A 23,234-nucleotide genomic window follows, 5' to 3' on the forward strand; every position below is an offset into this window, starting at 1 on the left:
AAACACTGTTAAAATTTCTATGCTGCCCAGAGCAATCTACATATTCAATGCAATCCCTATCAAAATACCATCGACGTTTTCCACAGAGCTGGAACAAACAATCCTAAAATTTGTATGGAACCAGAAAAGACCCTGAATTGCCAGGGGAATGTTGAAAAAGAAAACCAAAGCTGGGGGCATCATGATACCTGACTTCAAGCTATAGTACAAAGCTGTGATTGTTAAGACACCATGGTATTGGCATGAAAACAGACACAGAAATCAATGGAACAGAACAGAGAGCCCAGAAATGGACCCTCAACTCAGTGGTCAACTAATCTTTGGGAAAGACTATCCAATAGAAAAAAGATAGTGTCTTCAATAAATGGTGCTGGGAAAATAGGACACTCATATGCAGAAGAATGAAACTGGACCATTCTTTCACACCATACACAAAGATAAACTCAAAATGGATGAAAGACCTCAATGTGAGACAGGAATCCATCAAAATCCTAGAGGAGAACACAGGCAGCAACCTCTTCGACCTTGGACACAGCAACTTCTTGCAAGACACATCTCTAAAGGCAAGAGAAACAAAAGCAAAAATGAACTATTTCTTTTTCTTAAAACTATGACTATTTCTTTATCATTCATCTGTAGTTTCAAAGAATGCTTAATGTAGTCTATGAACAATTCCCATCATGGAATAACTCCAGGGTCCTCATCAATATTGTATTCCATTGCATTTGGTCTTATTGACCACTCCCATTTCCATAGCACAAATGTCTCCATGCTGCATGCTAAATGAATAGCATCCTTTGAATTTAGGTAATATAGTATCCTGGTTGAAAATAACCAATAAATATATTTGTAGAGCATTGGGTATAGAGCCAATCCTGGGATTGGTTCCCTATGCCTTTGGAGCTACAAAAACAAGTATTATATATGCTTTCTTGAATCAAGTTTTTGTAGGTAAAGTTATAGAAACAAAATTTACAATATGTTTTTGACAAAGGGTAATGCACCATATTATATAAATAGATACTACATTGTTAGGCATGATAGAAATTGCTAGAAGGCAGAAGTCAATGTAAACTAAAATATTTGAATATTCTGTTAAGTCTTTTGAAAACAGAATAGGGTGTAGATTATCACAGAAAGGAGATGAGTAATGCAGTACAAATTAAGGCCATAGCATATGAAATTGTACAAACAATACCAAAACATGGAGACAAGTTCAGAAAATCTCTCAAAATGTATTTGTTTGTGGTCAGCAGAGGATGCTGAAAAATGGTCTCTCACTAACTAAGGCTAATTAATGAGATCAGTGTTTTGTTCACTTGTTTATTCTTCTTACCACTTAATATCTTATGTTGTCATAAATAGCATCCAGGTTTTGATAAGAACCATCACCTGTGGACATCAAGGCAAACCAAGTAAACATTTATAAGGAGCAGTTAGTTCCTTTCTTCCTGGCCTTGATTTTATTTACTCAATTAATTATTTAATCTTAACAAGGAACATAGCCTCCCTGTGCTCTCTTCATCCCTTTGAAGTAATCAGCAGTGAAGGGAAGCAATGCAGTAAATGGATTCTGTATGGAGGGATAAGAGAATTGTGTAACTGTTGTTTTAAGTACCATGACTATAACAACAGCATCTTGGTAATAATAATAAAAAATTAATTTATACTGAGCACATCTTATGAAAGGTTATTATATAGAGAATGATGACTGGTTGTTCTCCATCACAAGTAGGCGAAGAAAAAGATGATCTGGATTTAAATATTAGTAGACTATATTATTGAAAGAGATAGTAGTATTTTCCCAGTAAGACTTTAACATAAATAAGAATGGTTATTCATCTGTCAAGAACATTTTAAGTTGAAGTCTATATGTGGCTAGGGGGATAGATTCAAAATTATCTTGTAAAAATACTATCAGTATTTCTTTTCATAACTTGGAATCCTAGAGAATTGATTCCTAGAATAGTAGTTAATGTGTTTAGATAGCGCTTTACATCATTATTTTGTTTTCTTTTTGAGATGGATGCTTGACTCCCCATATTCCAGTGGAGTAAATATACCTGCAACGATTACAGGACCTGCTCAATGCCACACAGCTAATTAACAATAGTGGAGTGGGAGCTCAAAACTAGGTCTCAGACACCAAAATTAATGCCTAAATTGTAGCTTTGCTATGAAGAGCCCTTGAAATATATTCTATAATGACCCTCAGGTTATAGATAAAGAAAGTGAGGCCAAGATAGCAAAAATTACAAAAATTTAAAAGGAACAGAATTTGAATCTCATGTCTTCCACACAAGTGTGCCTTACACTAACTACAGTTCTACTTACCTTTCCTCTATATACAGAGCAGAATATAAATGAGTGCTTATGCACACATGTTCTCCTTGCACACCCAATTAACAGCGGGGACACAAAACTCTCTTCCCTTCCACTGCTTTTTGTCCTTTAGTAACAGGACAAAATATGAATGTAAAAGAATTCATAATGCTGTCCTCATCTCCTGTCTTCTAAAGATAGAGTATTCATCATACTGATAGTCTTCCAGGCTTTTGCTGGTAAGTGTTAATATCTGATATTAGTGCTGATAGAGGTCAGAGGAAACCTGGAAGAAACCATCAAGAGAGTTAACTAACATTTCTATTAGAAACGGCATACAGTGCTTTGTGGAAGGAGGCTGGAGGAATGGGTGGATGGGTGAAATAGTAGAGAGTGGAGTAGGAGAGTAGAAATGGAGAAAGGATAAATTTTTTGTAAGCAACTGCTATGACAAGAGGAACTCTCAAAAGAAAGATGTCTACAAAAGATTTTAAGGAAATTTTGCTGTTTGTGTAGTTTAATTCCTCACCTTTCTTCTTAACCCTCCATCACCTTTACAAGAGAATTCAGTAAAATCCTGCATTGCTCTTCAATGCCTTTAAAATCAGAAATACATTTTTGAGGTAATGAGGGTAATACTTCAATGATCATTTTATGTGAACAGGAAGCTCAATTCTTTTGGCTTACTTATATTTACATCTTTAAACCCCAGATCTCATGCCAAATGTTAAATTTCTATTATAATAAAATGCTAATTAATCTTTTTTTTTTCTTTTTTTTTTAAGATTTTATTTATTTATTTGAGAGAGAGACTGAGATAGAGAGAGCATGAGAGGGGGGAGGGTCAAAGGGAGAAGCAGACTCCCCTCCGAGCAGGGAGCCTGATGTGGGACTCGATCCCAGGACTCCAGGATCATGACCCGAGCCGAAGGCAGTCACTTAACCAACTGAGCCACCCAGGTGCCCAAAATACTAATTAATCTTATAATCTTTTATGTATGCTTAAATGTATGTATGTATATATTACTTTGGAAATTGAAGGGCCCATTGCTTTTAGCTAGAAAAGTGTATTATGGTTTCTCTTTCTCAATATCTTTCCTATTCTAGTTTGTCTTCCTGTACTATATATACCATTTCTGTTAAATTTCCTGGCTTTATCACTTTATGCTTAAAAGCTAACTTCAAAATAAAATCCATACTCCTCTTTTGGCATATAAAACCATCATTATGTAGATGCAACCTGATCAGTCATCTCTGCCTCTAGAGGGCATGGGTCAAGTGTGCTGAATACAGGATGCATTGTACTGCTTAAAAGTCCCTAAGCATGCTGCTATTCCTTCTTGTCAATGACCTTTGCATATATCATTTTAATATATTTTTTCTGTTTGCTTTTTATTTTTCATCTGATGATTATAACCTTCAAAATTCAGCTCTAATTCCATTTGTGTGTCTTCTCTGTATCCTCAAGAAACACAGAAAGCTTCTGCCTTATTTGTGTAGTTTGAGGTCTTAGAGCCTCCCTTTGTTATGGCATATACCACAGTATTGTGTAGTGACTGTCTTCATACCTATCTGCTGTTGGATTTGAGGATCGAGACCATGTCTTTTTCACATTTGTTTGCTTAGTACAGCGCATGGCTTATAGTAGGCACTAATTAAAATTTTGCTGAATTAAATTGAATTTGACTTTAGAGGGTCAAAAAAACTTCTTAAACTTCTTAAACAAATTACCTGGTATTTCCACCCAGAGCATTTCAGGGAAAAAAAGAAACACCATGCATCATAATTCTTCTAGGGGCATATTCCTCCATTCCTTCATTTATGCAAATATGATTGATGGACTCCTCACTGGAGGTAGAATTCTTCTAAGACTAGTCCTTTGTCATCTATTGGAGAAGGTGGTCTACAGAAGTCTTGTTTACAAAGAGCCAAGTTTTCTGAGATTTTGTATTGTAATATATTTTGAGAAGTAGGCTACCACCAAATGGAGGTAAAGTTTAAGCAAAGGAAGCAGGAAGTCCCCAGGTTACAGGGTACTGAGTACTACACGGGTGATGGAGAAAATGGATGGACAGCACCAACATCTGTAGGACCACTACTGATTTCTAAATGATAACTAATTTAGATTCTAGAATTCTTGCTATGTGGTCAACAGGTGAGATGGCCTAGAATCATTCCATTCATCTCAACCCCCTACCATCTAAAATCTTTAAAGAAGTGAAGACTGTTAATATGATCAATTAAATGGGGAGAAATAGGGCAGTTTGTGTAGTGTGTTAGGAAGAGAAAGTGGTAGGGGCATCTGGGTGGCTCAGTTGGTTAAGTGTCTGCCTTCAGCTCAGGTCATGATCCCAGGGTCCTGGGATCAAGCCCTGTGTGGGCTCCCTGCTCAGCGGGGGAGTCTGTTTCTCTCTTTTCCTCTCCCTCTGCCCCTGCTCGCTCATGTGCTCTCTCTCTTTCTCACTCTGTCTCTCAAATACATAAATAAAATCTTTTAAAAAAATCTTTTAAAAAAATGGAAGAGAAAATGGGGTAAGGGTTGTTATCACATGTGTATAATGCCTTCTTTGTGCCTAGTTTGTAAAAGTTTTAGATCCATTCTCCAGAATCCCCTCTCCCTGGGGCTTCCTCTTTACAACTGTATCTCCAGAGATGTTTTCCAGGGTCCTCTTATAATTTAGTTCCAGGAAATGAACTCTTTTGAGGCTTTTTTTTTTTAAAGATTTTATTTATTTATTTGAGAGAGAGAGAGAGAGAATGAGAGAGAGAGCATGAGGGGGGGAGGGTCAGAGGGAGAAGCAGACTCCCCACCGAGCAGGGAACCTGATGTGGGACTCGATCCCGGGACTCCAGAATCATGACCTGAGCCAAAGGCAGTCGCTTAACCAACTGAGCCACCCAGGCGCCCTCTTTTGAGGCATTTTAAGAACCATTTACCTTCAGGGACCAGAAAGAGAGAAATGTGTCTTATCTCCACTGCTGACCTATTAATTTTTGAAGTCCAAAATTAGAAAGCAGTAAGAAGTAGTAAAATGCTTTCTGCATTCTCTTCAATATTATCTCCACCAGAATATTACATATTTCTATAGGTAACCAGATAACCTATTTGTAATATAAAAGACACTGCAGCATGGACCTGACAACTGTTATGAAAGAACAAACAGCCACTGAAGAGTCATTTGCTCAGGAAAATTTTACTTTGCTCTTGTCAGTCCCTCATCCAATGTCTTATGCTCTGGAAGTTGCCCTCGTTGCTTAGAGGAATTATTTGTTGCAAATGTGCTACAAGCTGATAAAACTCAATCTTGGAGTCTTTTATTTTCTATGTTTGATATTTCATTAGGAAGTACAGTGGCTTTTTTTTCCTCTTTTTATTTTTACTTTGGCCTCTGATGGTGATAGCAGGTATCTCTCTTTCAATTTAAGTATAGTTGAGCTTGAGATTAGCTGCTTACAGATGCTGGTAAACCTTGCCATGTGTTGCCTAAGAACAAATTCTAACTTCAGTTTGAATAGCACCTTTCACATCAGTGCCTCAAACTGCTTCACAATAATACATCATCAATATTTCACAACATGGCATCACTGAGCAGCATATTCAAGGATTCAGCCATCACTTCAGATAATCTAGAGAAGAAACAACCAGAGGAAAGCAGGTCTTCTTTTTTACTGTACAGATAAAAGATACAGGTTTAATATTTCCAAGTGTTTTATGCTTAAACCATGTTGAGAAGAACAATCTAGCCGAAAAGTGCAAAACTGTTCCAGGGGCAAAAAAAGAAAAAAAAAAATCTCTTCCAGAGGCACCATTCATATTTGCATCAGTAAATGCAAATCAAACAAATATACAAACAAGTGTCTGTTGTACACATAAGTATTTACCTGATATTTCATTTGACACTACAGTTTTGAATAAAATCTATGAAAACATTTTTTAAAAATAATAACAATGAAAAAATAGTAAAAAAAATAAAATTAGGAGTAAAATTGTTATTTTATTTGAACAATTAATAAATTAATTAATTTGAAAATTAATGATGGAAAGTCCTAATTACTACCTGGGAATGCAAAAGCTTGGAACAAGAAAGGTCAGGCTGTATTTCTTTCTCTTCCTCCTCACCATAACCAGTATTCATCTTAATGCCTCTGGAATCCATATGTTTCTTCCCATTCTATTGCCATATCCATAGTCCAGGTACTCCTTTTTCACTTGGATTACCTCAGCATTTATCTGACGGGTTTCTCAAATCCAGTTTTGCCTGAGTATCCTACCTTACTACCCTATATATTCCTCACAGTAAGGGCCAGAATGAATTTTCTATCACTTAAATGGACAATGTATCTCTCTTCAGTTAAAAATACCTTCCAGTTACTCTTCATGGATTTCAGGATGTTTAAAATCCTTAGCGTGGTATACAAGGCCTTTTATGAATTGACCTCTGCCTGCATTTCCACCCAAATATCCTTTTGTTTACAAAATGAGATCCCGCATTGCCCAGCCCATTGAACTCTTTGTAGTTCCCTCTCTGTTATATCTGGACTTTTGAATGCATTGAACCTCTTACCAAAAAGATGTAATATTCTGCTTAATCCGTTTTCTCCCTCACTAAGGCAGGATCTGTTGCATTCAGCCTTTGGTGCCTGTTACCTTATAAACAATACCTGATTTCTGAATTGAATATAACTTAATATGAAGCAATAAAACTTCTATACAACTCATATCTTTTGTTTATTGAACAAAGCTAGACACAGGGTACAATATAAAAATTTTTAATTCTTAATATTTTACAGAAGTTATGAACCTCTTCTAGATTCTGTTGAAAGCTATAGATTCTCTTAGCCTGAGAAAAGGCACAGACGCTCTTACATGCACAGTTTTTTATATAGCTTCAGAAAGTTCATCATAATCTTGAATTCAATTTAGGGATTTTCAGCTAAAACCCCCTGCCTGCTCTAAGGCATTCTCATGTTGATAAACATACTATTGGGGAATTTGTTCATTTGGGTTGACTTGCTCTGTCTCATCACAATTTAGAGAATCATGGAATCTCAGGTTTGGAAAACCTTCCAATTATTATTTAGCCCAATTTCATACCTCATATATGAATTATCTCTATAATGTTTATGCCACATGCTTTCCTCCTTTCGTGATAAATTATATTGTTCAATTAGAGTGAAATCACAATCTCCTAAGCACATCTACTTTGAAAGATCCTGACTGTTTAAGAATTATCTGAGACTTCTGGTTTGAATTCAGACATAATAAGAGCTTGGAAGCCATCACTTTCATCTTTAAAATAAGAAAAAAGCTAGACAAACTAAACATCATCGATTTCTTTTGGACCCAACAGAGAACTGAGATAAAAGAGCCGACTATCTCCTTGAAGTCTGGAGAGTTAGGAGCATCCAGAGTCATAGCTGAGATCTGCTTACCTGGAACAGAAGTCACTGGAAGCACAAACTGGTAAGAACAATGAAATACTAATTCTGATGAATTTCTGGAGACTGGGTGTAGGCTAGCATGTAGAGTGAAGAACAACTGGGGACCTTTGTCCTGGGGGGTTCCCCACACTATTTTGACTTTTATTTCCGGAAATTCTACAAGGTTCCCAAGATAGAGCTTGGAGGAGGATTGCTTTGTAGCTCCTGCAGGAAGAGAAGAGTAATCACTGTGAATGGACTGGGAGCTTTCTCCATAACAAAGGCTTACTCTCTAGGGAAAAATACTTTACCAGATTTGTATTTTATTTGGGAACAGATATTGCTTCCACTTCAGAGCCATCAAACATTACTGTCTCACCAAAATGCATGCAGGGAAAACAGAGTCAGAAGGTGTTGGGGCAACAAGGAAATAGACTGAACACTAAGGTAGGAAAGAGTTGGAGGGGGAGCTGTACTACTGGAGAAACAATTCTGTTAAGTCACAGCTTAGAGACATAGGCCAGCCAAGAGACGGAGATTGAATCAGAAAATTATGTAATGTTTCCACCTACTCACACCTTATCACCACACAAACATGGCTTCAGTATAGCAACTGGGGGTTACAGCTCAAAAAGTTGTAAGATATAGGCTCTCTGAAGATGAATATTTGTGAAGTCTCAACATCAAGAGGGAGGACAAAAATAAAGACAATAGAGGAAACTGAAGCCTTGACCATCTATAGCTGTAGCAAACATTATACACAGCCCAACTTCTAACCAAATTAGAATAAATACACTAAAGTCCCATTTGTCTCAGTTTCCATTACCTGATACAACATATTTGACTTTCAACAATTTATTTCAACAAATTATTATGAGGTGTGTCAAAAGGGAAGAGGAAACATAATCTGAAGAGAGGAAGAACCAAATTTAGGTATGACAGAGATGTTGGAATTAACAGACAAGAAATTGAAATTAACAATGATTAATACATTAAGGAATCTAGTTGAAAAAGCAGACACTATGCAAGGAGAAAATGAGTAATGTAAGCACAGAGAGAGAAAAATCCTAGGAAGGAATTAAAAGAAAATCTTAGAAATTAAATACACTATAACAGAAATGAAGAATACTTTTAATGAACTCATCAGTAGATTTGACATAGTTGAACAAAGAATCAGTGAGCTTGAAAATAGGTCAATAAAACTTTCCAAACTAAATGGAAAAAAAAGAACAATAACAAAAAAATACCAGAACAGAACATCCAAGAATTATGGAACAGTTTAAAAGGTATAACATATACAAAATTAAAATTCCAAATGAGAAGAAAGAGAATGGGGTAGAATAAATATTTGATTTTTAATTTTATTTTTTAAAATAATTTTTAAAAATTTTAAATTATATTTAAAAAATTTTAAATAATTTTTAAAAATTTTAAAATTAAATAAAATATTTAATTTTAATTATTAAATGGCTGAGAAATTTCCAAATTAATGACAGACACCAAACAACAGATTCCGGGAAGCTCAGAGAATATCAAACTGATAAAGTAGAAAGAATAGAAAAAAATAAAAACAAAAAATGACCAAAAAACCCACAAAAAACTCCCACAGACTTGGCATATCATATATTCAAACTGCACAAAGCCAAAGAGAAAGAGAACATTTTGAAAGAATCTAAAGGGGACAACAAAACCACCTTGGTTGTGGAGGAACAAGGCAACAAAGATAGGAATTAAAGTATTTTGTTTTTAAAGTGAAACATAGTCTTGCCATATGACCCAGTAATCACACTCCCAAGATACTTACCCAAGTGATTTGAAACCGTATGTCTGCAGAAAAACCTGCATGCAGATGGTAACAGCATCATAATTCTTAATTGCCAAAAATGTGAAGCAACTAAGGTTTTTTTGGGTAGTGAATGGATAAACACACTGTGGTATATCTGTACAATGGCATATTATTTAATGATAAAAAGGAATGAGCTATCAAGCACACAAAGACATAGACAAATCCTTAATTCATATTGCTAAGTGAAAGAATCCAATCTGGAAAGGCTATATACTGTATGATTCCAATTTATGTATTTTGTAAAAGGAAAACTGTTGAGATGGTAAACATATCTATGTTTGACAGTGTTTTGGGGAGAAGTTGAATAGGAGAAGCAAGGGAATGTTTAAGATTGTGAAATGGTATTTTAATGGTAGAAACATGACACTGAATTTGTCAAAATCTATACAGTTTTACAGGTCAAAGGATGAACTTTAATGTATGAAAAATTGTTTAGAGTATTTAGGCGGTCAAGGAATCTCACCATGGAATATATAATGTGAAAAAGGAATCTATCTGTAGCACAAATGTATAAAACAGTTCACTGAAGGTAGTGGAAAGAATGGTGCTGAGGTATGCAACTTTGGAAAGAAGTAGAGTTGCAAAACTAGAGGCATTGTCTCCCAGTTGATAAAATTGTTCCCCATGGGCATATAGGTTAACAATTTTAAAATTAAGGAAGGGGATAGTGGATGGGGGAACCAGTTATCCACTGTTGGAGTGGAAGTTTACAAATAAGCAAATAGAGGAGGCTAGAATGATCCATGTGGGAGTGGATTAGAGTTTGGGACATTAGTATGAACTGAAGTTTTGGCTTAATATAGATAGATATGTGTTTATACATGAGTTGGTACGCCATATATATTTCCTTATTCTTTCAGCTGAGAGGCACTAGAAACAATGATACTCCAGTGACAATGAACACATATAGCACCTAGAACTTGGTTTCTAGTATCATTCTCCAGTGTAGTGCCAGAAAGTGTAGTGGAAAAATAAATAAGTAATAAATAAATAAATAATAAAATAGCATAGACAAATCTGCCATGCAGAATTCCAAATAATTTTATGTACATAATTTGCCCTCGAGGAGGTGGAACATAACTCCCCAGTCTTTAAGTGTGGGCTGCACACAGTGACTCCCTTTCAAAGAGTACAGTATAGAAAGGGAAGGAAAATTAGTTCTGCAGTGGAGAAACCTGACAAACACTACCTCAGCCAGAGGCAGATGACCAAGGTTAGGGTGATCAGCAGGGACAAGTCATATCGATAGTCTATACCTTTGGTATGATGTGATGAGAATGACCCTTTACCTATGTGATCTTCCTCCCCAAACCCATAACCCCACATCTAATCATGAGGAAAACATCAGACAAATCCCAACTGAGGCACATTCTATAAAATACCTGACTAGTACTCCTCAAAATATCAAGGTTATCAAAAACAAAGAATATCTGAGATACTGTCACATTCAAAAGGAATCTAAAGAGATTTGACAAATAAATGTAATGTGATTTGCTGGATGAAAACCTGGAACAGAAAAAGGATATTAGGTAAAAACTAAGGAAATATGAAAGAAATATAGGCTTTAAATTTATAAATATTCATTACTGATGACAAACTGTACAAATGGAAGATGTCAAAAATAAGGGAAACTTGGTGTGGGGTATATGTGAGCTTTCTGTACTATTTTTGTAACTTTTCCACAATCTAAAACTATTCTAAATAAAACATTTTAAAAATTAATGTGGTAGATTCCAACATATGGATATTATTTTATATAGTTGAGTTCACTAACAAGCCGTTCTTTGCTAGTTAAAAATTATATCCAGAGTAAGCAGTTTTTCTCACTGCCCTTTTCAGTCTGTTGAGAAATGAACTTGGCTGAAAGATGAATAATGCTCTTTTTTTTTTCTTTTGTTTATTGGATGATCAGCTTTTAGCAGAATTAGAATTAGATGTCTGAGTAGTTGCCTATCCTGTTATATATCCTGAATTAGTGCCAGTTTTGTATTTTTATATTAAAAACAATCTGTGGATCTACATTCTCTATAATGTTAGGTAATTTATTGCCTGTTCTCACAATACCACAATTTTATACTTATGTACTTGATCATTTCAGGCAGTTATTTTTCATTTCATTTCTCCCAGGATTCAGCTCCTATTTCTATTATGTTATTTACCAAAGAGTGTTATATCCATATGTTTTTCTATCACATTTAATTATGAAATGCCTGAAGGTATTTTTTTTTCAGTTAGCAACTATAATAAAACTCCAGTATTCAGTGACATACAATAATAAGCATTTATTTATTCCTGAAACTGTGAGTTTGTTTAGAGGTCAATTGATCTAATCTGAATTTAGCCGAGGTACTTCTTAATGTGTCTTTCTTTCTCCCCCTGAGATTAGAAAACTAGTCCAGATACATTTTTCTCATTGTATTGACCAGAGATGAAGAGAGCAAGTGGAGACAGGAAAGGTCTCTTGACAACTAGGTTTGAAACTAACACACCGTCCACCTTGCTTGTCTTTTTCCATTGGCTGAATCAGAGTATATGGCCGTTTCCAAAGTCAAGAGCCAAAGAAGTATTCTCCATCCACAGTGGGAGAACACTCTTTTCAAAGGATGGGGCACCTGGGTGGCTCAGTCAGTTGGGTGTCTGACTCTTGATTTTGGCTCAGGTCATGATCTCAGGGTCATGAGATTGAGCCCTGCATGGGGCTCTGTGCTCAGTGGGGAGACTGCTTGGGATTCTTTCCTTCCTCCCACCCCTCCTGCTGCTTTCACTCTCTCTCTCAGATAAATAAATTAATTAATTAATTAAAATCTTTAAAAACTTAAAAAAATAAATTTTTTAAAGGATATGGTATCAGAGAGGAGAAAATGAAGACTAGAAATACAACGAACAACTGTATTTTTTATTCACACTTTTCAATGTTCTGATCTGAGAACATGCCTGACACATAGCAGGTATTCATTAAATTTTTGTTGAATGCATGGATGAGTGAATGTTTGGCTAAGTAGCGAGATACTTCACTTTCTGAGGTTCATAGGTACAGAGAGATGCCCATGTATTTTGCGTGTAAAACTTTCAGTGACTTAGAATCATCCTAACATTGTCATATTATCTTTATGATTCCCAGTCAAAAAAAGCCTTGGTGGCATCTACAAAATATATTAAATTTCAAGTATTGTGCTTATATTTTGTGTATGAGAATGTAGCCTATAGTCACCTATCCAAAAATTATTTTTTTCTGCTTTATTTTTTGTAATTCCTTTCCTCATAAAGTCTTTGTATAATAAACTTTCATGTTTTCCTGTGAAATTTGTAAGGCTTCTCTTCATGCTGCATGACATCTTTTTAGAAATAATCTTACCATCAATAGGATGTCAATGAGTAGAATTGTTACATTGTTTTTTGTCTAAGAAATGTCTTATGTTTTTCTTGTTTTCTTTTGTTTTGTTAAGAAGTAACAGCACTGTTTAAATGCTATCTTAAATTTTCTCTGAATTGCATTTTGAGATTTTGACAGAAAACATGTTACAGAAATCCAGCCAGTGCATGGGAATATACTGATACCTCTAGGAGGTGACAAAGATAAGAATGATACTAGTGACCATCAGGTGATGTCTGAGGAAGTACCACGGTTTAGGTTTTAGAATCAGAGAAGACTGAGGGGTAAAAGTAGCAATTGTACTTTTGCTAAAAGTAGTGGATACTGTAGTGCATTAATGAGATCCACCTTTAGGACTACAGCCATTATTCCTCCTTTTGGCTGATGGCCCACACAGGCATCCCTTTCCAGGCTGCCTCACCAACGCTCTTCCTGCCTCCAAGGGAGTTTTGTATCCAATGACTGGTTTATACAGGGTGCAAAGGCCTGGCCTCTGGCTTCAGTATGAGGTGACTGTGAAGGACTGGAGCTCCCTGGAGACCAGCTGAAGCCTCTAAGCAACTGCATCACAGTTTGACTCACCTTCTTCTCAGTCCTGCTCCCTTCTCTTCTTTTCAGGCATCGCTCTCCAGACCATTCTTCAATAAACTTCCATCCAGCACTTAAATCTCCATCATGGAGTTGGCTTCCAGGGCACCTGAATAAACCACTACCTGTAAGAATTAATTCCACTCACTTGTAAAGCTGTAGACAACTCTGTCCCCTGTCTTTCCTTTCTTGTCATGTCACATTTATACTAGAAGGTAGTATATATTCTCTGGAGAGTCACTTAATTGAAGAGTTTTTAGCCTGACACATGAAGTGATACTTAGCTTCAAATATTTAACACAAATGATAATTAAACAACTGTTTTCAAATTCCACACTACATAGGGAGATTTTTCTCAGCCATCTGTAATTGCACACAAATGTACAGAATGTGAAAGAAGTAAAGCACTGATATACCCAAAACAAAATATGTAAATCTATGTCTTGACCAACAGGTTTCTGTAAGTCTTAAAAATAGCAATGGCAAGAACAAATGCTTCAGGGAATTTGAATTATTGAGTATGATACCCAGAAAAAGATGATCAATCATGAATTGTGATAATATTTCTAGCTATGTTTTTTTTTTTTTCCTGTTGAATGTCTTATCAATAGTTGCAACATGTTTGCCACAAGAGTGAAAAAGAAATCAGCAGGTTTTCAGAAGAGAAAACAATTCTTTAATTGGACATAAATAATAGTAGGTTATATAAATATGCTTTAGTCTGAAATAGCTGAAGAATATATAACATTGTCCTGAGGAATCAATGCACCTTCCAAAGCACCAAAACTGTTCCTAAAATGAATCTTTAATTTCACAGAATCTAGTTTAATAAACATTTTTCCTCCATATTAAAATACACATAACTTTTAAATGCTGCTTTGTAAACTTGTGAGGGGAAATCTATCACCCATGTTAATTATCTTAAAATGAAATTGTGGCTTTATTTGGCACTTGAAAAAAACAGTGCTTTATACAAAGCAAAGGGAAATCAGACTCTATTATACTCAGTGACATTACGTGTAATTGAGTATAAAATATAATAGCTGTGAAGAAAAACATGGAAGTTTCTAGTTTAACTGCAGAAGCATGACTTATATGTATATACATATACACAGTTACCGAGGCATAGTTTCGTGTGTAGTTGTATGAGCAAGCATGTATGTGTATAGTTGTGTGAGGTACATGCATGTGTGTGTGCTGTTGAACGATGAATTAGTCTATACTAGGGCAGCAGAAGGAAGATTCTACATATCTTAGTCTAGGATTAAATATTGATTTCCCTAGAAGCTAGCGAATTAGAGAATGAAAAAATACTACAGTGTGAGTACTATCATCAAGCTATCAAATACATTTATTGAAGGTATGTTTATGTATGCTTTAAATACAAAACACTTCCTTAAGTAGGAGAAGAGCTGGATCCTTCCCATGAGGAATTTATATTCTAACAAAATCATAAGCATCCTGATTTATACCACATTGATTAACTTAATGTTAGCAACATAAATACTTGGGGGCTCCTTAATCCAAGCTTTTCTCCCACAGCTACCAGGCAAATATTTGAACAGGACACCTGCATTCTTAACTTGTATTTTTAGAGAATGTCAACATTCATAGGAAAACAAAAAGAATCCCTTCTGCAAGTTGGTTCTGGTCCCCTTATTGATTACATACAACTACTGATAGAATGATTTGATTCTCTTTTTTCTTCCTACCTTTCAGTTCTTTCCCTTTCTTCCTCATTCTCTGTCTCTACCCTATCCCCCCAACTCTGCTTCTCTTACTGAAATAATTACGTCAATAGAATTTTTTCCCTAACGTCTGCAGTCAAGGAGAAATTTTATAAATTACTCACTTAGGGTATGTTACAATAGGGTATAAAATACATAGACTGTTGAAAATCTGAGCCTGGAATGCACCATTGCAGATCTCCTAGCCATATCTCTGCAAGGATGACAGTGCTGAGACTCGTATTGAGGTCCACCCCCACTGAGCCTCCCTTGCTGTGTGGTTCCACAGTTTGACACCAAGGTTACATCTAGATGACTATGGCTAACTAAACCCTCCTTGCCTCATACTCTTTCCCTCTAGCATCTGAAACATTACACCCTTCAGTCATCTTTCATCTCCTTTATGCACATTTCCACACTATTCTGCCCTTTAAGTTCTGAAACTTCCCATCCCGGCACCTACTTCCATGATAAGCAGCTTTACTAAATCTTCAACCTCTTCAATGACCATCCAGCCACCTCCTGCCTTAATAAACACTTGTTAATACACTGATATTACTGCCATTATTATTATTAGACACAGAAATATGCTTTTTGCCACACCCAACGTAGTTGAGTGCCTGAAAGTGAGGTCAACATTCTTCTACCTCTTTATTTCCATTTCCAAAGCATTACTCTTCTACCTCTGGAGGGGAAAGTCTCCCTCCTCTATGGTCAATACTGTATGTCTGTGTCACCACATCTGCTAATTGCAATCACCAGCCAACATTATAGTCAGTTCCTTATATCCGATATAGTTTTATGTTTTCTCTCAACCACATAATTCTAAGCATCAGTTAGGGTGATTTCAGTGTTCATGTTGATAATGAATCTAGTTCCTCAGTTCTTTCTGTTCCATGTGATATCCTGAACTCAATGAGATTTCATTCCTATTCTATTGCCAACAACACACACAGTCACTCTGTAACTCTCATTATTATTATCAGAAACACCAAACTCCAATGTCTGACTTTCTGTTTACAGCCTTAATGCTTTCAGTTCTTCCGTACCCTCAACTTCAACTTTATTTATTTTTTTATATCACATAACTACTTCTACTTCCTTGATACCAAAATCTTCTCTCAGTAGTTCATCTCTCTTTCGGTTTTACTTTTGTTGCTCTCAGGGTATGTTTTATGGTCCCTGATCAGTACCATCAACTATGTTGCATCCCTGCCTCTGTTGCATCCTCCCAGCAAAACTACAGCACTGGGTGCATGCTAGCGACTTCCTGGGGCTAAGGGAGTTTGAATAAAACAAGTTAGCCCTCAAGATTGATGCAACCACAAAATTCATATTCTCAAACCTCAGATGGTACCTCAGCCTTGCACAATAATCATTTTATTCATGCTTGCTTAATTCTGCTCTGCACAGCAATTGTGCTAACCCTTTACTTGCCCACCATCTCTCAACAGACTTTACTGTCCTACTTCCTAATTCAAAACACGCGAGGCTTCTGGGTATCAGTTGCCTCCTTCTCCTGCCTCAAATTCATTGATATCAGAATGTATCCTCACTCCTTTCTCCTATAATCTCAAAGGGAAAGATGTAAAGCGGCACCAGTTGCTACAACAGGCAACCCTGAAATACCTTAGCCCTGCAATCAAAGCTACACGTTTCTGTTTATTCTACACATAATTGCCAAATCTTCTTTGTTTCGTTTCGTTTTTTTGATTCTCATGCCTCATTTTCTAAACATAATGGTAGTTGGCGTAAAGACCGCTTTCACTGTTCAGGGAGGCTACAAGGTTGCCCCGTGTTCATTCAGGGAACTGCAGCTCCGGATTTCCTTCTCTGGTTGCTCCTCAGAGGACATGCACACAGCATTCCTGACCACCAGGATGACTCTGATTTTAGCACACTCTTTTTGTCTGTCTTTTCCCTGGTCTTCCCATTAAGCTTCTGGCAGGTCTTATTGGTATCACACCCAGCTGTTAGACTCCATTAATTTCTAGCTGACTGTTCTATTGTTTTCAACGGTACCCTGGGTTATACTTTGTAACAGTATGAACCAAATAAAATTATGCTGTTTGTGGCTAGCAGAGTGTTACCAGTCTTTTAGGCTTGCTCCACCTTTCCATTGGATGGATAGGAAGGATGGAAGCAGCATGGTACAGAACCCTTGCACTACAGAGCAAAAGCTGGGGGGATTGGGAACTCAGGCTTCACCAGGTTCCTCACCTGCATCTTCTCTGTTTGAGTGACAGTGTGTGTTGGCCCAGAGGTGGCAACAGAAACTGGTGCTGCAGTGTGGCTGCCACAACCACACAGTATAGATCTTCTGCAGCTCAGAGCTGAGGGCATGGGATCTGCCAATTTTCTCTGGCTGTCAAATCTACCCAGAGTGGCTCTTCTACCCCAAGAGCGGAGGAAATGGAACTTGTATTTTGCCTGCTGAGCCCACCCCAGCAGCTCTTCCTTACCACAGAGACTTAAAGATATAGGGGCTGCATGGAGTCCTCATTTGTATCCTCTCTATGTAGTAGAAGTCGAGGGTAGGGGAATTGGTCGTGCTGCCCTGATGCCACTACCTGCTTGGTATAGGTCTTTCACAGCATGGAGCTCTGGGAAGTGGAGTATGCTGCTGTTCACTGGCTGGGGAATCCACCCAGAACAGCTTTTCCACCTCAGGGATCTGAGGGAGATGGGAACTGCTAGGACAGTCTTCTGCAGCACAAAGCTGCAGGGGTATGGATGGAGCCCTTAGCTTGAGTGCCATGGTATCACACCCTTTTCACTAGGCTCCATAGATTATGTTAAATTAATGTTTCTTGAATTGTTGCAAGCTCTTTGATCGATCTCCAGAGAAGTTGGATGACTGGCTTTGCTAATTTTGACTAGTTTAATAGATGTCTTTCCGGGGGGTAAGTTTCCTCAAACTTCTCACAGTGCCATTCTAGAAATCCCACTTCTGAACTCATTATAGTTTATCCAAAAATCTGATTTTCTATTATTAATATCACTAAATAAATCTGCTGTATAGCCAAGTAGCCAAGCAATAAACTGTGTAAATTTTCCTAGATTTCTCGGTTTATTTCACCTCCATAGCCTCCATAGCCAATTAATGACTAATTCCTGCAAATATTACTGCCTAGATATGTCTTAAGTCTACTTCTCCCTAGGCCCACTATCACTATTCTACACCTCTCAGCTCCTCTCAGCTCCTCTCTCCTACCCTATTAGAACAGCAGCCTCAGTAGTCTCCATGGATTCATTCTTGACCACCTTAAATCTATCCTTTCTACTCCATTCAGAATAACCTACATAAGATGTGAATCATAGAATCACCTGCTGAACACCCTTTAATGACTTGCCTATAGAATGAATTACTAAATCCTATCACGGTTTTATGGCCCTACCCACAAAGATTCTCTATAGTCTCAAGTCTTTCCACGCCTTTTTCCATTCTTGCCTTTTATTTCCTGGTAATGAAAAAATGTCTGTGTGTTCTGCTTATGACATTTATTTTACATTTTCATTTCTTTATATAGATTGTTGCTTTGTCTGGAATACCTATCCATCTTCCTTTCTCTTGACAATTTTTAGTCATTCTTCAAGACTCAATTCAGGCATTTTATTCCTCAGAGAGGAATTTGGGATCCTCAGGTTGAGCTAAGTGTCCCCTTTTGTGCTTCTCTAACCCTCAATGAGAACTTCTTTATATCATCAATTTTATTATCTGTGGAAGTTCCCCCTGCCATACTCTGAGTTCCTTGAGGCAGTTCTTTTCCTTCAACTCCTCAATGGCTTCTTATTTTTCTGAGGATGGATAGTGAAATCTTTATGATGACCAGTAAGTCTCTGAGTAATCCATATGATCTCTTTTCTTGACGCCTTTGCAGAGGTTGTTCTTCAGTTTGGAATGGCCTCTCCCACTCTGCCTCTTCTTGTTTCCCCTTAAAGCCAACACACACATTCCTTCTCCTTGTTCACTCAAACTTACACTTCTACTTTCACTTTAAATACCATTTATCAGTGAAGGCTTCCCTGACCCAAAAATTACATTAACTCACTTATATTCCCTAGATACCCCTTTTACTATTTCTTCATATCAGTTTGTAATTACACATTTTTCTGATTATTTTATTAATGCCTATCTTTCTCCATGAGGATTTAACTCTTCTGGCAGAGATTGTGTTTCCTGTGCTTTTCCTTTTACCTTTAATGCTCTGCACAATGCCTGGCACTTAGATCACATTCAATACATAACAGGTTGAATAAGCTCATGAATGGCTAATTTACTTTTACTCTACTCAGTGCTTCATGTATAACAGTCTTTAAATTATGCTTTTTGAACTGAAATTAATATTGCAAAAGGCTGACATTCGTGAGATATTTAAGAGTGAAAAATGAAACTATTAGGAAACATACAAAACAAGTCATATTTATATTTCAATTTTCAATTTCCACTGAGTTATTTTTACTGGCAACAAGGTATATTTAATATATTCAGGATTTTGGGCCTATCAATTAGATAGACGAGGCTTAGATTTCTAGAAGTGTGTGAAAATATCAGTTTTCCTTTTTCTCAGCAGAAACTCTTCTGTGAAGTCTTGGGTAGAGCCCACCCACCTGTCACATCTGAGTAAATCAACTCTGCCCAGACAGGTTCTCTCTATGTGTAGCATTTGTCCTTATCATTTTACTTGAGTACATTAGATTATTTGCTTACATACCTACTTCCTGTGCCTGAACTTAGGCTCTTTGTCATTTTAATCTTCATATCCTCAGGTCTACCATGGTGTCTGGCACAAGTAGGCTTTCAGTTAATATTTGTCCAATGAATTAATGCATCAATTAATGAGTATCTCAGAATCACTAAATGCTTTTCATTATGGGAATTATAACAAATGGCTTAGCCTAGAATTACTTCATCTGAAAAAAGCTGTTTTCCTCACAATAAGTAAGCCAAACAATTAATGTATTTACTAAATTTTCTTTCTGCTTGACATATTTTATGCTTCTACTTTTAATGTATTTGTTACTTATTCATGTATCTGCTTCAGTGTGCTATCTTCTCTTGTGGGAAAATTTTACTAATTTTGAATAAAAACCATAGTCTAAAATTGATCATTAGGGTAATTTAGTGCAATGAAGAGAGTGTGGTTCTAATTACATTATCAGAATAATAATAATTGTTCTTGCATTTCCAGATAGCAACTTTCTTTGAAGTCTCCAAAATACTTATATAAAGGAAAAAAAGAAATTCTCAGCTTTGTGATGTAATTCTTTAAGTGGTTATTCCAGTCAAAACCTCCTTTCACAAATTATAATGATACAGTAGACTATAATGGAAAATAACAACTATTTTTTATTATTATAATATTTATTATTATAATAACAATTATATAATATTTTCCATCAAAAATTGTATTATTACTCTGAAGACATTTTACTTATTTCATGATGTAAATGAGCAAATGTATGTATTTGGTTATCTACACTTCTTTCCCAGGTTGGACTGATTAGTGCCCTCCAAATAGTCTGTACTTGTTTTTTATTTATTATCAAAGTAGAATTGATTTTATATACTATCAAATATGCTATTATACTATGTACTATGTGATGTTATGGGACACATGATACAGGCGGGTTTCTTAACCTCAGGCCAGGTTTAGAGCATCTTCAAAGCCCCTGAAATTGACCACACAATGTATTTTTGACATTGACATTTCTTGGAGAGGGTTGGTCTTAGAATTAAAAAATTAGCAATTCTGAATCCCAGTTCTCATGAGCAACTCTTATTACCCTTCCACTGAATAGGTATAAAGGCTCCAATACAAATTCCCATTCTGAGTCCTCTTTGATTTAGCCAGCCTGTTATACATTCCATTAAGATAATGATTTGTTTTAACTCAAATAAATAATTTATTGATTAGGAAATTTGAGAATTCTGTCCTTTACAGAAGACATTCAAAATGCATTGACTCTTTTTTCTTTATTGCCTACATTTTTATTTTTAATTGTTTTGTACATCTCAGCTATCAACTCAATACAGTCTGATAAGCGAGTGAGATTATAATAAATAAAAAGTGTATTATTTGGCAGAGATGGTAGCACATGAACTAGAAGATCCTAAGAGAGCACTGATTGAATAATATGACACACTACAAGCCCATCAGAGCGAAAAGCTTTTCCAGACTGAGGTGTTAACTCTCCTTTCCTTTGGTATAGACTTGTAAAGGGCAGCATTTAAGACACAGTAACAATGTTAGAGCGCTGCATCATAATAAAGATAATAATAATAATAATAATAATAATAAAATGCACCAAAGTGAAAAGAGTAAAAATAACATGTCTCATAGTTAGTTACTTCTGTGTAACCAATTGAAGAGGCTGACTTGTAATTAAGAAAAATGTAAGCAAACAAAACTAAAACATGGCTTTATCATTTCCCCAATAAGATTAGGTTTAGTTCAAACAAACCAACAAACCCAAGAGATTTAAAGAGAGAAGAACATAAAAAGATTGCTTATAAAGCTACTTCCCATGCTCTGTTGGTTCACATTTTCATCTGTTGGGGCCTGTCACATTATGTCCTAACGTAACGATATCTCTGATAACACGGGCAAGCGCACATAGAGCAGCGACAGCAAACTGGCTGATTTACACATTGCAGTTTGTGGCACTGGAATTAACGTCGCATGTGAATTTTTGCTCCATCTAGGCCAAATGCCATTCCAAAAAGCAGCCTCATTTGAACCTCTGTGGTATACTTAATATGCTCTGGATTTCAGTGACCGTGGCAGAACAGGCTGAACACTACCCAATGTCAAAATGTGTTTTCCAGTTCTATGTCAGAGTCCTTTAGCACTGCAACATTTGTAATTTCTGAACAATTCCCATAAAACTTAGGGGTTGTTGACCTGAACTAAACTCCCTATGGCTAGCAATGTCATTCTCTCTCTCGTTTCACTTTCCAGGTTGGTAAAAATCAATACTTTCTCTCATAGAATTCTGACTTTCCAAGCAGCGTTCAAGTTCATGTGAAATGTGTGGAGCAGATAGAGGAACGGGAGTAGTTATTTTATCATCCAGAGCTATTTCCTGTGTGCATTCAAGCAGAGGATAATGTAGAAATGTTATGAGAAACAATAATTTTGAAATTAATCAGTTTGGGATTTTTTTTAATCAGTTTTGGATTTTTTTGATGGAGTGTAATTTTTAAAAAATAATTCACTCTGTCATTAACATCTAGCTTCAATCAAACCACTGTTAAAATAAAATCTTGGAGCCTAATGCCCATTATTAACTCCCATTCCATGTCTGATTTCAATTATTGCCAATTTATTCTTAAAGAAAATGAAGTTTACAGCTACTGTGTGCTTAAAAATTTTTTTAAATGCTAAAAATAACAACAAGCTGTGATTTCCCACTTGGTTTTACTTTACATTCTCCCCACCAAAAATGAGGGGAAATGGATTTGCTGGAGACTCTTCTCATTTCTTTCCTTTTGGAAGAAGCTCTTCATGGTGTATAGCTTTTTTTAAAACTAATGCAACTGGAAATTTTGAAAATGGTTCCATTTCCTATTGTCTGGACTGGCAAAAGAGAATTTAATCTCTTCCACATGACAAGTCACTTCCCTGCCATGCTCTAAGCTAAAAGTTGGCAAACTTTTTCCTGTAAAGCACCAGATAGTAAATATTCTAGCCTTTGTGGGTCCTATGTTCTCTGTAGCAACTACTTAACTTTTACCATGGTGGGGTAAAAGTAGCCCATAGATAACATGTAAATGAATGAGTGTAGCTGTATTTTAATAAAACTTTATTTACAAAATCAGGTAATGGGCCAGATTTGGCCCACAGGCCATGGTTTGGCAATCCCAGATCAAAGCTAATGATTCTCAAACTTTAGTTTACATAGGAATCATCCCGGAGCTTGGCCCAGACCTATATTGGGCTCCCAGCACATACCT

The 23,234-nt window shown here is 36.3% G+C and overlaps 1 long non-coding RNA gene across 1 annotated transcript in view; it reads left to right on the forward strand.

The window, feature by feature from the left end:
* LOC135362951 (uncharacterized) overlaps positions 1-7,847 on the forward strand; it is a 91,343-nt gene extending 83,496 nt beyond the window's left edge. Inside the window, exon 3 of the long non-coding RNA XR_010408465.1 lies at positions 7,674-7,847. This is a non-coding gene — a long non-coding RNA (uncharacterized LOC135362951). The remainder of the gene's footprint in view (positions 1-7,673) is intronic.
* The last annotated feature ends 15,387 nt before the right edge of the window (positions 7,848-23,234 follow it).

Source organism: Mirounga angustirostris, unplaced genomic scaffold, assembly GCF_029215605.1.
Source record: "Mirounga angustirostris isolate CCGP_5_RB_7025 unplaced genomic scaffold, mMirAng1.0.hap1 SCAF_2, whole genome shotgun sequence".
In the NCBI taxonomy this organism is placed as follows: Eukaryota; Metazoa; Chordata; class Mammalia; order Carnivora; family Phocidae; genus Mirounga; species Mirounga angustirostris.